Source organism: Balaenoptera borealis (genome assembly GCF_965194805.1).
Source record: "Balaenoptera borealis genome assembly, chromosome: 19".
Lineage (NCBI taxonomy): Eukaryota > Metazoa > Chordata > Mammalia > Artiodactyla > Balaenopteridae > Balaenoptera > Balaenoptera borealis.
Genome location: NC_138878.1, coordinates 2,736,048 through 2,752,021, shown reverse-complemented (window position 1 = coordinate 2,752,021; position 15,974 = coordinate 2,736,048). Strand labels below are relative to the sequence as shown.

The following is a 15,974-nucleotide window of genomic DNA, read 5'->3' as shown; positions in this document are numbered from 1 at the left end:
TGTACCTGCTTTGATGCTGCGGACCACGAGAGTGGTCCTGGGACCTGGAGCCATGAGAGCCGCCCAGGATTTGAAGTCCTTGGATCCTACTGGAGGTGGTCGCTTCCGTGGTGGCCAGCCCTGCAGTATTGGCAGGGATTCACTCCTGGGAGCTCAGCTTGGAATCCACTTTGCAAAGGTCCTGTGAGCTACTCGCAAATTCTTTCTGTGTAACTGAACAAGAGTTTGCAGTAAAAACTTAAGCTACCCAAAAAGTGATAAGACCTATGAGGGGCTAATCATCATCTTAGTATTTGCTGAATACTCGGTCTCTGCTGGGGACTGGTCTAAGGATAATACTTGGCATGTATTATTGCTCACTCACTTTTCCCCAGGCCCTGTGAGTTAGGGACGGTCGCTTTCCCTCCTTAACAGGTGAGGCAGCAGGTTTAGAGAGCTTAGTCACTTCCCAAGGTCTCGTAACCCATACATGGCAGAGCTGGGTTTGGATTCAGGCTCTCCGGCTCTGAAGCAGCTGTCAAGCTCTGTCCTGAGGCCTTTATGTGCACAATCTCTTTCATTTTGAAATGAACCTGGGAGCTGGGGATTACTGTGTCCAGTTCACCAGTGGCATTTTACTAGTGCGCTCCCCAGGTTGCAAAGCTAATCCTTGGCAAAGTATCAGACCCAAGCACACCTGTCTTTAAAGCTCGTAGCTGCTCTTCAGTATCACCTGACCGGGTATGAAAGCAGTGGGCCTACAGGGCAAACACCCCCTCACCTCTTAAAGTGAAGGACACAGGCAGGGAACACACCGCCTATCAAACAGCATCCTGTATGAGGTTCTCAGTCAGGTCTGCACATCAGAACCATCCAGGGAGCTTAACAAAATGTGCTTCCCAGACTCCACTCCCAGAGATGCTAGGGAATTTGGCCTGGGTGGGTTGCATGACCACCTGGTGATTCTAATGCGGAATAACCAATGACCTCATCTGGTCCAGCATTGGTCTAGTAGGCTGGTTCTCGACTGGGGGCAATCTTACCCCCTGGGGCAGTTGGCAATGTCTGGAGACAGTCTGGGTTGTCATAACCAGGGGAGGGGTGCTAACGGCATCTAGGGTGTTGAGGGATGCTGTTGGACAGCCTACAAAGCACAGAACTGCCCCTCACAATGGAGAATTATCCGACTCTATAGCCCTGAGGTTTGAGAAACCCCGTATATTCCCTTTGTGAGATCTCCACACCCAAAGAACAGAGCTAGTGGCATAGACACATTTCCAACTTCTTCCCATCTCTCTGGGATTTTCAAGCTAAAGGGCCATAGAATGCTTCTTGATCAGGGATGTATATTTGGATCTTCTAGACCAGTGAGCCAAAAAAGAGTAACTTAACAATTTTAGTAGCCACCTTAAAAAAGAAAAATGGAGGGGCTTCCTGGTGGCACAGTGGTTGAGAGTCTGCCTGCCAATGCAGGGGACACGGGTTCGAGCCCTGGTCTGGGAAGATCCCACATGCCGCAGAGCAACTAGGCCCGTGAGCCACAATTACTGAGCCTGCGTGTCTGGAGCCTGTGCTCCACAACAAGAGAGGCCGCGATAATGAGAGGCCTGCGCACCGCGATGAAGAGTGGTCCCCACTTGCCACAACTAGAGAAAGCCCTCGCACAGAAACGAAGACCCAACACAGCCATAAATAAATTAAATAAATAAAAAAATAAATAAATAATTAAAAAAAAAAAAAAAGAAAAATGGAAAGGAAACAGGTAAAGTTCATTTTAGGGAATCTATTTTTTTTAACCCCACCTATCCAAGACATTATCATTTCAGTGTGAACTTAATATAAAAAATTATCGACATGCTTTACATCTTTCTGGCACCAAGTCTTGGAAATCCGGTGTGTATCCTGCGCTAATGGCACATCTTAATTGAGATGAGCCGCATTTCTTGAACTCAAGAGCGATGCGTACGTACTTAGCCGCAGCCCCGCTGGATGGCACAGCTTCAGATTCTCTTTGGTTGCCCTTTCACTTTTATAGAACTCTGCAGCTCTTTAGATTACTTATCCCAACTGCAGTTAGGTCATTATTTGCCCAATTATGAGTTTCGCATCTGTCCCTCCCCACGATGCGATGTGCTCCATGAGGGCAAAGGTTACGTCATTTTCTGTTCTGCCCCTTTTTTCCTATCTGTCCAGCCTAGTGCCTGCCACTTAGAAGGCATCCAAAAAAATGTCTGTTAACGGGATTGCACTTTTTCCACGCCTGACTCTCCTGTCAGAGCGGGCGTCCCTCAGCTTGCTGTAACCCAGTGCTTGGTGCATAACAGTGAATATCTGTAGGACAATCATGTGAAGGCATTTGTCCGACTCCTGATGCTTCTTTCCAAACAGACTGTTTTCTACTCCATTACTCACTCAGCCCAGGACGGGCGGGTGGTGGGGCTTATCAGACGGGTAAACATGCGTAGAGCTAGGCAGGCATCCAGGGTCCCAGCCTGGCTTTTTCCCCCTGGGAGTGAGCTGCCCTCTATTTTGCTCTCAAGGGTCTGCCCATTCCCCACCCCAACTATGGGGTGGAGGCTGCGAGAGTCCAGAGGGCCCACTGACTAGCGGGCAAGTCTGTTGCTCACCACGGATACAACCCACAGTCTCCAGCTGAGCTTTCAAAATAAATGTTTTTGACTTCTCTCGGCCCAATCCTGTCATTTCCCAAAGGGTTCAGAATTCAGGCAATCTCCTGGTTTTCTGGCGAGGACCCCACCGAGGAGCAGGGAGGGGAAGTGAATTCCCCAGGGCACAGAGTTACATAGTGGAGGGTCCCGTGGGGGCGCCCGGCTCCCAGTCTGGAGGGCAGGGGTGCTTAGGCTGCAGCTCATGAGAAAAATGCCTGTCTCGACTCTGGACGCGCCTCTGTAGGCAAAGACCTCCCCGAAGAATCAAAGAGGAGGGCGGTCTTTACAGCACTGTGCACCAGACCCAGGGGTTCCATACTTAATCTCCGCGACTTCCCAGAGGGGCAGGGAGAACGCTCAAGCTGCAGGCGTGACCTCTGGATTTATGGGTTGGCGAGTGAGTCGTATCCCATTCCCCTCTGGCGAGAGGACGCTCCCTGGAAGCTGGCGTTGTGTGGGTGGGGGCGGGGAGGGCTAGGCTCAAGGAGGTGGAGTGGCAGCTGGGGGCTGTGAGAAACAGGAAGAGCCCTTCGAGCCCCATTAGGAGCAAGCGGTTGTCGTTCCCAGCGACCGAAATTCTCCACGGGCCCCATAATTCATACCGCAGAGCCGAGCCTGAGATCAGCTCCAAGAAGCTGCACTCGGTACGACCGCACGATTAGGACGTGCGTGTGTGTAGTTGCGTGTGCGTGGGTGCGTGTGCGTGGGTGCGTGTGTGTGGGTACGTGTGCGTGGGTGCGTGTGGCAAAGCTGGAAGGCAGAAAGAGACTTTGGGGGGATGGAGAATCTCCATCACTGACTCTCCCTCTGTCCCCAGATTGCGGGGATGCCCGCCAGCACCCAGCACAGCTTCATGAGGCTCATAAGGATCCCTTCGGTGTCTCCCAGTGCTTCCCAGGACTTTGTTTTCATTAGCAAAGCAATATGTAATAATAGTTGTTAAAATAATTGTATTTCTGTTTTTACATCTGTAAAGATTAAGTTAAACAGTATGAAGCCCATTAAAGTATTTCATGACACGCTGCCGTGAACTGCCCTTCATTCCCTCTGCTACTATTATTCCAGAGTAAACTTCTGAGATCGGGCGGCTGCCACGAAGGGTTATTTATAGCGGCTCATTCATCAATAAAAAACTTCAAAAGGAATCTGTTACTCTTCTATTGGGAAGCCAAAGAAAACTCACATAAAGACAGCCCTGTTAAGAAACAAAGCGGAGCGACCGCAGGACATTTTGTTAAGTAAAATCCTGATTTCTAACAAATACCATGTCGCAAAAAGAGATTGCTGGCAACGTGAATCCATTTAAGCAACTGGGTTCCCATTGGATAGTTAAAATAAGCTGTTAAACAGTTGTATTTACGTTGGCTTCAAAGGCCCCGAGTCTCCTCTTTGGGTTTTAAAAGCGTAAGAGGTCTGTGATCCTGACATAGCGAAGCAAACCTTTTTTTCATCTTAAGAAAGCGCAGGGGACGGACACATCCCTGCACCTATGGGTTACGGTTTGATCTACGGTTTTCTTGGCTCTTGGCGAGAAACTGGACTGGGGATTGGAATAGAGTCTCCTATGGTGGGAAGACCATTTATTGAGCACGTACTGTGTTCCTGGTACTGCCCCGTCGAAGCAGGTGTTACTGGCTCCATTTTGCAGATGGGAAAACCACGGTTGAGGGAGGTTGAGCCCATTACCCATCACGCTGGGCCATCTGTAGGATCCCGTCTTTGGTGGCATCTTAGAATTGTAGCGCTTGGTTTGGTATTGGATCCTGAAGCGTGATGAGATGCAGCCGTCTGCACGTTCACGAGCAAAACGACCACAAAGGCCAACCCCAAAATGTCAGTGGAGACACGCAGACAACTGGAGCCCCGGCATTTCGTTGTGTTTCTGTACCTTGACACCAGACAGGTTCTGGGAGGCATGAGGCTGGGCTGTAGAAAGGAAACTGCCTTTGAAGGACTCTGTTATGGAGACATCTTGTCCTTCTGGAGGTGGAGGCTGGAGGGTGGGTGACGACACAGTCTGGAGCCTCCGTCATTGTCGGCAGCTAGCAAGTGCTGGGAACTCTGTCAAGCGAGAGCAGCAGAGGCCTCTGTCATTTATTTTTTCCAGCCTCGTGATGTAAATACCAACAACAGGCCCATTTTACAGATGAGGGGATCGAGGCTCAGTAAACGAATTTGCTCACCGTTACCCAGCTGGGAGGACACAGAGCAGGGATTGGACTCTGCGCTGAGGTCAGGGCGGGGGCGGCCTCTCCTTGGCTAATAGGAGTGGGAAGCTTTGGATTCAGACAGGCCCGTGGTGACTGGTCACGCAGCTTGTCCACTGCTCAGAGCTGGCCGAGGGGCCGAGCTAAGGCTGAACATCCAGCCCGTGCAACTTGGAGCAGAGGCGCCTTCTGGGTTCCAGGTGGCCCGGGAACCAGGCCTATCTAGACTGGAAATCTGGCTTTGCTCCTTGTTAGCAAGTTATTCAGCCTCTTGGAGCCTCAGATTTCTCATCCCTCAAATGGGGTAATGACATCAGGGCGGTGGTGAGGATGGAGCGGGGTGAGGTCGTTTATCTGCAGGGACTGGCACAGCGTAACAACCACAACAGTGGACGTTGACCGCACATGTCCCCTGGGCCAGACCAACGCCGACAGGCTTCGTGTAGAAACACATGCAGTCCCGCCAACCGCACGCTCAGACGGGAGCTATGAGCATCCTCGTTTTATAGACGAGCCAGCTGGGCCACAGAGGGGTTCGCTAGCTCACTCAGCATCGCACGGCTCTACGTGGGATGCAGGCCGGCCCTGAGTCCATTCTCTCACCGCTCTTCCCATCCACCTCTTTAGCGGGTCCTCCGTGAATATGATGGATTAGGTGCCACCCCGTAGATAGCACTGACACGCATGCCGAGAACTGGTGCTTATTCTAGGAACGTGGGGGCCACTGATGCACGTTTGCACCCCTCTCAGGACTCCATCCACAAGGATTCTCATCGTTAGTTGTGCTCTAGAATGTTTTCTGGTTGTGCAGCACGTGATCTGAGATGCGGCCTGTGTGTGGCCTGGGAATCGGGAAACTTGGCGCCCACCCCCCTGCATTGCTGCTGTGTATCCCGACACGTGACCCCAGGGGGCCCTGTGCCCTCAGCACTCAGTTTCCTCACCTGTAATAGAAAGGAGTTGGCTCCAGGGCTGGCTGCGGGCTGCTCCGTCGTCACCCGCTTTGGGCGTCCACATTCGAGCGCAGAGGGACCCCTGAGCGCATGCCTGACCACAGACCTCCCTCTAGAGGGACTTGAAGAACACGTACTCGGTTTCTGTCCAGAGTCTGAGGGAGGGGCCCCATCTCAGACACAGAGCTGAGACTACATTACTTTCTTTTGCTGAGCGCCACTTGGGTTCCCCACAGATGGCTACAGGGTGGGTTTGGAGGGAGTCTCTAATTCGGGGTGGGGACCTGAACAGAATGGAAATGCTGCCTTTTGCAATTTCCCTTAATTTCCTTTAAGGCAGTTATCAAGAAGAACGGCGGCTACAAAGACCAGAACCCCTTTATGGCACCGTTAGCCGGAGCTTCAGCTCACAGCTTTCCGGTGTGTGGAGGGGAGGCCTGTCCTCGTTGGATGGAGGAGAAGCTAACAGCCACCCTGGCGTGGCGTCCCCAACTTGTTCAGCAGATCCTTTCCCAAGATCCGATGTTAGCACTGGATGAATTCAGCTGCATTTTGGATTTGCCAACCATCTCACACTGTTTTTAAAATGCTTGGGGTTTGATAAAACTGAAAAAGATATTTGCCAAACTCCATTCCCCTTCATTTTTTAAACCCATGTGGATTTTAAGGGGAATTTAATCCATATGTTTCTGATTCATTTGCTCTTAACTCATCAAAACCTTGTTTCAAAAAAGCTATTTGATGTCCAAGGAGCTTTTGGAGTTGGGTTTTAAATCTTTTAAAGTCCTCCCTTCCTGGCTTTGAAATGAGATGTTGCCGTCTGCCAAGCATAAATGAGCTCCCTAGCTGAAAAAAGGTTCATGTTTGGTTCACAATTAGAGAACTGTGAATTCTCAGTGGGCTGTGAAATGGGCAAAACCTGCCTCCTTTGAAGACCGGTCAGGACCCCCTCCCCTAAAGCCAGGACCAGGGTCCCACCGCCTCTGTGTCCAGGAGTCATGCCACTGGCTGGGTGACGGACAAGAATGATGGGTCCTTTTACTTTAGCACCTTGATTCTATCAGCCCAGAGAAGGGCAGCCTGGAAGACGCTGAGGACTGGGCTCCCCACATTTTAGGAGAATATAACTTAGGAGGGACTTAATGTTTACAAGGCCTGATTTACTTTAAACTTTTTATAACGGAACCTTTAAAACATATACAAGAGTAGAGAATGTCCTCATGTACTACTCACCAAGCTTCAGCCCTTATCAGCTCAGGATCAACCTTGACTTTGAGATGAATCCTGGATTTTCTATCATTTCATTCTTCTCTATTTCTGTCCATATCTCTAGAACATAAGGAAAGACTCCTTAAAAGTTCACAATACCTTGATCACAAATTGGCAATAAATTCCTAAATGTCATAAAAATCCTGATTAATTTCCCCCTATTTTCTCATAAGTTTTAAAAATTGGGTTCTTTGAACCACGATCTAAAAGAAGCCATACATTGCATTTGGTGGCTTTTAGTCTTTTGGTTTCTCTCTTCTTTTTTTCTTTTGGCAATTTACTTGTTGAAGAAATAGGTCATTTATCATGTGGCATTACCCACATTTTGGATTTTTCTGATTACATTCTTGTATTTAACAAGTTTCTCTTCCCCTAAAAATGCAATTTTTTAAGGTTTATGTTTTTGAAAAACTTCATAGAGTCAATTCTAGTAGAACAATATTTTACATTTTGATAGGCTTAATATTTCCTTTTTTTACCTTGAAATATCCCCTTTGGTCCTATATTTAACTCCGTTCTCTGAGTATTACTCCCCCCCCCCCCATCTCTCTCTCTCTCACACACACACACACACACACACACGTACATTTTTGTTTTACTTATTTTGTGCCACAGTTACAAGACATCAAATGCTGCAGTGGCAGGACCCTGTTCCATTATGTACTAAGACCCGGAAGGAATAAGGGGGCAGGAAAAAGCAGAGATATCCTGAAAATGAACACACAACCATAATAAACACGCTTTTCCATATTTGATTTTGAGTGTTAACATGTCATGAGTCACCCAGTGAGAAAGCTTTCCCCCTTTCCATTCTCCTCCGCGCCATCTGATGGCATCAAGGAGAGTCTCAGTCGGTGGGGCTGTGGTCTTTCTTCCCTCTAACACCTGCCAATCTTCTCATGTAAGTAAGGCAGATCAAGGCCTGGGGGTGGAAGCGTGGCCAGGTAACAATATCTAGCTAGGGCTGAACAGCATTGTTTTGCTTTTCTTGTACCTGCTTTTGTTTACAATCTACATATCAAGAGATACGGATTGTCCATCGTCAGCCATACTTCAAAGTTTACTTTTAAAGTAAAAAGCGAGAGTCGACTTAAAGGAAAACATTAATGAAATCGTGGAACAGTGGTCTGTGCTTTGGTAAGCCTCTGGCTGATGTTTGGCAAGCAGTGCAGGGGAAGAGGGAGATCTGGGGGAGGCAGCGAGAAACTCTGGGTCCTTTTCCTCCCCTTCTTCGTAATCTAACCAGTAAATGCAGGCAGCCACTTCACCTCCCTGCAGGCTGTCTCCCCCGTGGAGTGGGACGTAATCCCTGCCCCGAAGCCTGGCCTCACCTCCCAGGGTTCTGGTGGAGGAACAAAGAGATGAGGAAAGTGATGCCTTGTAAACAATAATCATTACGCATAATTTAATCGTCTATTTCGCACCCCTCCAGACACCATTTCTTCTCTCTTCTCCTCTCCCCCTTCTTCAATAGTCTTTACCCTCTCTTCTTGATGCCCCCATTCACTCACCGTTCTTCTGGAACTGTAACAGGAGGAAAAGCAGGTGGTTGGGTAGAGACTAAAAAAACCCCCACAAATCGTTGTCTGAGGGACCAGAAATAATGGGGGCTGGCGGCCCAGGATTCCTCCAGTAGTTACGTCTGCATCAGACTCCACCCCTGGGCCACAGTGATTGGGCCCAGCTTCGGACATGTGACTCCTGTTGGGCCAATCAGAGTCTACCACAGGGTTTTTCCTCACTGGAGCTGGGAAGCACGTGCTCTTTCTCTGAGAAAGATGGGAGCCTGGAGGTGCCTGCAAATGTGGTTCCCACCTTTGGTGGGTGGACGGAGCTGACCCGAAAGTCACCCAGTGAGAAGGTTTCCCCCTTTTCAGTTCTCTCCCACACCATCCGACTATATCAAGGAGGAGAATGTCAGTTTGGTGGTTTCTTTTTTCTTGGAATAAAAAAGAGAAAATGTCAGGGGTGGGAGGGGAGAACAGCCTTTGAGTCTCTGAGGCTTACTCTGCCCCAGATATTTGATTAGAGGAACCGAAAAACTCTTAAGCCAATTTACTTAAGCCAGAGTGTGTTGTGTTTTTGTCACCTGCGACCAAAAGAGTCCTAATGAAATACATCTGTTAAAATTACATTTAAAAGCACGTATTGGACAAACAGGATGTCTGCAAACAGATTTGGGACTGGTCTAATTGCTTTGCGAGGGCCAAGCTGAATTGCTTCAGAGGGAGAAGTTGTAGTCCTAGACTAGGTATCTGAATCCAAGCGTCCTCAGCATCATCGTTGCTAACAGCTGGCTTCCTGTGATAGACTTCCAGCTAGCACCTTGCATTTTGATAACCTTACCGAGTATTTTCATATTTACCCCTTTTTCTCAGCACGTCCCTTTGATATGGTCCAGAATGACTGATTGATTAATTTGACCAAGCAATGTTTGCTGAGCACCTTCAATGAGCGGGGCACCCCGGTGGAATGGCAAAGATGTGAGATGGAGTTTCTGTAGCCAAGCAGGTGATACTCAAGAACCATCCATTTGATAAAGAAATGGAGGCACTGAGCAAGGTTAAGCGACCTACTCCAGGAGTCTTAGGTCTTTCGGATGGAAACGGGACCTTTTAACTGCCCAGCCCGGGCCCCTGAACCGCAGCCTGCTGCCTGTTTCACAGTGTTTGAAAGAGGCTCACTCTCTTTCCACCACTCAGCTGTGCCAGAGGTGTCTCTGGGCCCCTGCGCTCCCGACTGGGGAGTGAAGGATTGCATACCGAGGCCTCAGACTTGCAGCCGATGGCTGGGGGCATGAGAGCTTGGCCGTTTTCTTTGGTTCAAAGAAACGTATTTTAAAACACACTGTATCTCACAGATCTTATCCTTGGTAGCACTCTCAGCAGCCTAGTGTCTGTTGCCTTACACCTGGCCCATGTCAGTGACTCTGATTATCTTCCTGGCCCTTGTAGACTTTTGAGTTTGCATCACAAGGTGGTCTCTTAGGTAGTTTCCAGTCTTGATATTTCTATGATTATATCTTACGCTTAAAATATATATATGTATATATATATATATGTACAATATCCATAAAATTTTAGACATGTGGACACTCTTTTGATCACCCCTCAGGTTATGATTTGGAATATTTCTGTCACCCAGAAAGTTCCCTTGTGCCCTTTCCCAGTCAATACCCCTCGCCCTAGAGATAACTGCCCTTTTGACTTCTGTCACCATCAGTTAGTTTTATCTGTTCTCGACTGTTGTATAAATTGATTCAAACAGCATGTGCTCTTGTGTCTGCCTTCCTTCCCTCGGTGCTATGATGGAGACTCATCCACAGGGTTGTGTGTGGCAGTGGTTGGTCCATTTTCGCTGCTGTGTAATATTCCCCTAGATGAAGAAACCACGACCTCTTCATCCTGCTGCTGGTGGGAGCTTGGGTTGTTTGAAGTTCTTGACTGTTGGGAGTAACTGTGAGTGTTCTTGCACATGCCTTCTTGTAGAACACAATCCTAGATTCGACTGGGGATATACTCAGGAAAAGAAATTGCTTGGTCATGGGCTGTGTGCCCTTTGAGCTCTGTCCCGCCGGACAGTGTCCCAGCGAGACAGAACTCTTGTTCCTCTACTTCTTAACTCTTTGCAGAGGGGCTGCATTTACACACGTCTTCCTCTCCCAATACGTGGTGAGCACCTGGCACGCAGTAGGTGTTCAGGTAATGCGGTTCCTTTTTGGAGAATGAATACTGATCAAATCCCCCTTCCCATCATACCACCATCACAGTCACCGCCAGCACCCTGTTCACCGTCATGAGTGACATTCGAGCACTGCCCACTATGGACCTGATCTCTAATCTCCACGAAGCCCTGAAAGGCTGGCATCATCTTGCCCACTTCGCAGATGATGAAGCTGAGGCCCAGCAGAGCTAATCACTCTGCCCGAAGGGTCCCAAGTGGAGCTGGGATGCAGGTCTGCCCAAGGCCCATGTGCTGTCACTGTGCGGTCTCCTGTGAACATCTCCTCCGCCTCTGGCACCCCCGCAACCCACTTCCCAGGCGGCTCCCAGTGCTTGTCTGTTCCTGTGGAACAGTTTGCAGGGACCAGTGCATTTCTAGCCAGTTCGGTTCCCCTGGGAGGTCTCTAGGGTCTACGGTCTGTTTATAAATGGCCCCTGGGCCTTTTCCTTTACTGGCCATTATTGACAAATAAATGGCTGACTCACAAGAGTAAAAATATACTTCTGGTTTAGAGTTGTGTAGAGTTATTAAAAGTTTGTTGTGTCTACTCAGATGGTACAGCCACTGCCCGAGGACAAGGCAGCTGATGTGACTGTAGGACCAGCACAGATAAATGTTCCCTCTCCTGACTCAGTCACGGCCATATGTTGTGGGTCACGGTGACAAGGCCCACGAGGTTCTAGGGGTCCGTCCCCTCTGGGCTTTGGGTGGAGCAGGAGAGCACTACATCTGGAGCCGGGAGACCTGGGTTGATGCCACAGCTCTGTCATTTTCCGGTTATGTGACCCTGGCCAAGTCACCTCCTTAAGCCTTTCCTCCACCCCTGTTGGAAAGTGGGAATTATATAGCTTGCCTCCCGGGGTTGGTAGGAGGTGTGAGCAAACACTATTTCAAACGAGTTGCCAGAATGACCATTTAGGGATAGAAAGGGTTGGCCTGATATGAGCTCGGAGAGGAGGGCTGTGGCCAGGGGCGCCCTCAGGCGGGGCTCAGGAGCTTGCCCTGGGAAGCCGTTGGATGTTCAGGCAGGGTGAGGGCGCGAGGGCAGGGCACTGGCAGCCTCTCCTGCAGCAGAGGTGGCCGCTGGCCCTGCCAGGAAGCTGCCCCAGAGGCTGGAGAAAGAGCCGTGCTTAGTTCAAAACTCCCCCGCGGTCAGGCGCCCGTCTGCCACGAACTTCCGCAGTGCTTCAGCTCCCTCAGTGGGCAAGCATCTGATGCTTCGAAAGAGAGGCAGGATTCACTATGCAAGGAACGTAGTAAGTACTGAAGACAGGAAGAGATCGCAGATACATTTACCAGTGAGCCGGCAAATACAGGCCCGCTGCTCCGGCCTTTCCCACCCAGCACGCTTCTCCTGAACCTCTGAGCCTCCAGCGAGCCCTGCAGGCTGCACCGCCGGCTCGGAGTTGACGCACGTTGAGCACTCCTCTCTGCCTCCCAGCCCTGGTCCCCAGAAGCTTACCCGCCGCCGGGCTGTGCTCAAGGGATGGGCTTTGGCAACCGTGGTGAGACAGTATTTAACATTTCCGAGACAGAAATGGCCATCCGAAAAGGCTAAAATGATATGTTTTGGCCCCGTCTCTAACCTTTGGAAGGATGCCCAGCTTCCGACAGTCTCTGACGCTGTTTTGGGGGAGGAAACCTTATGTTGAGGAAAAGCACATTGCTTTTCTTCAAGGTTCTAGTCGCTCTTTTCAAAACTCCCATTTCAGGGACCCCAGATGCCGTGTCCCATCGTATTCTTCACTGCCTGACAGTGGGGCATCCCCTGGACTCCCAGGTGGTCAGAGCCTAGACATCTGTTCCAGAAAGGCTTAAAGAGGAAAAAGTCTTCTAAGAAATAACTACTCCTACATACAAAACACTCATGGTTCCTTCCAAGAAAACATGCTCCCACAGTGATTTGAAAAAATTACCCAGTTAAATCCTTTTATCAGGAAGGGATTTATCCCCCAGTGACCAACTCGTAGAAAACAGACGTGTGCCATGATTCACAGAATGAACCCTGGTTTCCATCACTCGGCTCTTACAGACATTGTTGCCAACATCCCATTTAAAGTCCTACTTAGGGTTAAGACTCCACGCTCACAATGCAGGGGGGCACGGGTTCCATCCCTGGTGGGGAACTAAGATCCCACAGGCTGCACGGTGTGGCCAAAAAAAAAAAAAAAAAAAAAAAGGGAAAGAGAAGAATTAAAGTCCTACTTAGAATCTTTGAATCTGAATCAGATACAAAACATGGTTTGATTTGGGAATAATAATAATCAAAAGAAACCCAGCACCATATTATTTAAAAGGCAATTGGTTGAATCCATTGAAAAATCAATGCTAATGGGTTATTTATAAGAATAACTACTTACTTGTTTTTCTTTTACCATTCTTAATGGTTTTTTTGTTTGTTTGTTTGTGTGGTGTTTTTAATGACTGAAAATTGTTTCCTGGATTAGTGTCGTATTTGACATGAAAATAAACATTTTTGATTTGAACCACCAGATGACTCAAATTAGTGGAGGGAAGTAAGATTTGGCCTTGTCCGGCTCCTGGGAAATCTTGAGTCACTATCTGAATCTGGGTTTCAGTTTTTCCATTTGTAACACAAGTGATTTGGAAGGAGTCACCCCTCTAGTGCTTCTACAAAAGGGGCAGAGATTTACAGACGATTGCCTAGAACAGCACTGTCCAAAAGAACTTTCTGCAGCGACGGGAATGTTCTCTAATAGAATATACACGTGCGTGGTCTCCCATATGGTGGCCACCAAGCACTTATAATGTGGAGACGGCAATTGAGGAGCTGCATTTTAAATTTGCTTCAATTGTAACTTATTTACATCTAAGTAGCTGCATGGCTGGTGGCCCTGGTTCTGGGCTGTGAGGATTCAAGGAGCGAGTCTGCAAACTGGTGACCGTGACAGAGTGTTTTCCCCATGGACCACTGTTTTCTCCTCAGAAAAAGAGATGTTTGGGTAGATGAGAGCTTCTTAAAATTTTCCACCAGAGTTCACTGTCACAGTCAGGGTCCAGTTAGGAAAACTGAAGCAATACTAGGTATTTCAAAGGGAAGGGACTGGGTGTAGGGCATTAGGGAATCAAACCTTCAGAGAGCCTGGCGGAGGGATGTCAGGAGAGGTTGTATCCAGCTTGCAGGTTTGTCACTGTGAGTGGAATTCAGAGACTCGACGGGCTGGTGCTGTTGCCCAGAGGTCAGAAAACTGCAGGAAAGCCTTGCTGACAGGGCTGCCTTGTGGGCCCGAGCAGGGGAACACAGAGGCAGCTACAAAAACATGCATTTGCCAAATGCGTCCTCTGTGGCTGCCAGAGAAACACGGGTGGCTTCTGCCTTCCAAACCTTGTGTGAGAGCTTGTCGTCTGTGGAGAAGCGTAGTTCCCTGTCTTCCAGCCCTGTGGTACACGAGGCGGGAATCCATGTCCACTGCCCCAAAACATGTCCAGCGAGTGCTCCTAACATCACAGGAAGGTGAACAAGTGTCCCCCCCTCGCCCACGTCAGAGACTGGAGGAGTACAGTGCAGGGTGGCCCGGCCCCAGGACAAGATCGACAGTTGTTGTTTTGCCCGCTCAGTACAGGCACACCTTGTTTTACTGCACTTTGCTTTATCTGACTTCCAGATTTTTACAAATTGCTGGTTTGTGGCAACCCTGAATCAGGCAAGTCCATCGGCGCCATTTTTCCAACAGCATTTGCTTACTTCATGTCTCTGTGTCACATTTTGGTAATTCTCACAGTATTTCAAACGTTTTCATTGTTATTATATTTGTTATGGTGATTTGTGATCAGTGACCATAGATATTACTACTATGACTCGGTGAAGGTTCATGGTTAGCCTTTTTTAGCGACAAGTTTTTAAAAAATTAAGGTATGTACATTGTGTTTTAGACATAATGCTACTGCACACTTAATGGACCACGGTGTAGTGTAAATATAACTTTTATATATACTGGGAAACCAAAAAATTTCTCTGACTGGGGCAGCTCAGGGAGATAGGATTCAAGCCTGGCGCTCAGGCAGGCATTCTGCCTCCATGAGGGCAGTTCCTGCCTGAGACTAGAGCCAACGTCATCCAGTGTTATGAGGGAGAGGTGTGGGCCCCACAGGGCTGTGTATAGGTCTGGGTTTGTAAACAGCCTGGTGGGGCTTCAGCTGGCAGCCACAATCATTTCAGAATCTTTCTGTGGCAAACAAGTTCCAGCGACTGGGCTCTTAGCTTCTTCCTCGCGTTCATGGGTCCACCAGGGTTCCTGACTGAGCGTGTGTCTTTCTGCCTTGCTACTATGAGCCCACGTCCTGGCCTGATGCTCTATCCTTCCCAGGCTTGGGGCTCTGTTTGACTTTTCTCAGTCCTTCCAGGCTCTGGGCTCCTGTCCCTGAATCCAGCATCACAGAAGACCCTGCAAGGTGCACCCAAACCTCACTGCCTCTGGCGTCTGTCCTCCTACTGCTGGGCTGGGACCCTGCCCACCTGCTGGAGCTCCTGGTCCCTGGCCACCTGCTGCCCAGCACCACGTTCTCAGATTCTACAGCCCCACCTGCGTCACCCAGCATCCAGCCACCGAAAGTCATTCTGCTTCCCGACCCCAGCAAATCTTCCCAGAGGCTTTGTTTGATCTATTTCATCAACAGCTCCCAGCTGACATTTACATTACTCCTTCCAGACCTGTGCCAGCCAGGCGAATGGAGAAACTGAGCCACAGAGTCTGAATTGTCCAAAACCTTCCATGTCCCCAACAAATCTTTTACCAACAGCCATTTGGAGCCCAGACGCCTTAGAAGTCATTGCAGACAGGCAGCTTCCATCAATTCCACAATAAACATTTAGCCAAGAGAAAAAACTACCTTAAATCTCAAATGATGTGAGAGTGACGTGAAGCCCAGGATGTGGGCATTGAGTCCACGCTGAGCAGAAAATCTCCCTTCCTCCCGAGTGGACCCACCTTGGCTTCAGAAGAGCCATTTCAGCTCAAGCATCACAGTGGCTCATTGTAGAAAGGGCCATCCTTGGTGTCCTCTGTACTAAAACGACAAAATGGTTTGGGTACATTTAGGTCATTTGGGAGTTGGAGTCATGGACAGAAGCAGACCGTGGGGGTCAGGGCTTGGTCCAGGCAGGTTGGGGGACGGGTCTGGAGGGTTAGTGATGGGCTGAAATTGAGCGGGGC

General features: G+C 49.1%; 1 protein-coding gene and 1 long non-coding RNA gene across 3 annotated transcripts in view; one reads left to right on the top strand and one right to left on the bottom strand.

The window, feature by feature from the left end:
- Nucleotides 1-15,974, bottom strand: part of LOC309616381 (uncharacterized protein C16orf95 homolog) — a 515,949-nt gene that overhangs the window by 6,830 nt on the left and 493,145 nt on the right. Inside the window, exons 25-26 of one of the 2 annotated variants that reach the window (XM_082366941.1) lie at nucleotides 7,042-15,828; nucleotides 6-213 (exon numbers count right to left, since the gene is read on the bottom strand). The gene's annotated coding sequence lies outside the window, so the exon portion shown is untranslated. Of the gene's footprint in view, nucleotides 1-5; nucleotides 214-7,041; nucleotides 15,829-15,974 lie in introns of those variants that run through there. The other variant, XM_082366942.1, reaches the window with a different exon arrangement.
- On the top strand, nucleotides 213-7,803 carry LOC309616398. Its single transcript, XR_014237461.1, has 2 exons — nucleotides 213-3,045; nucleotides 3,466-7,803. It is a non-coding gene; the product is annotated as an uncharacterized lncRNA (long non-coding RNA).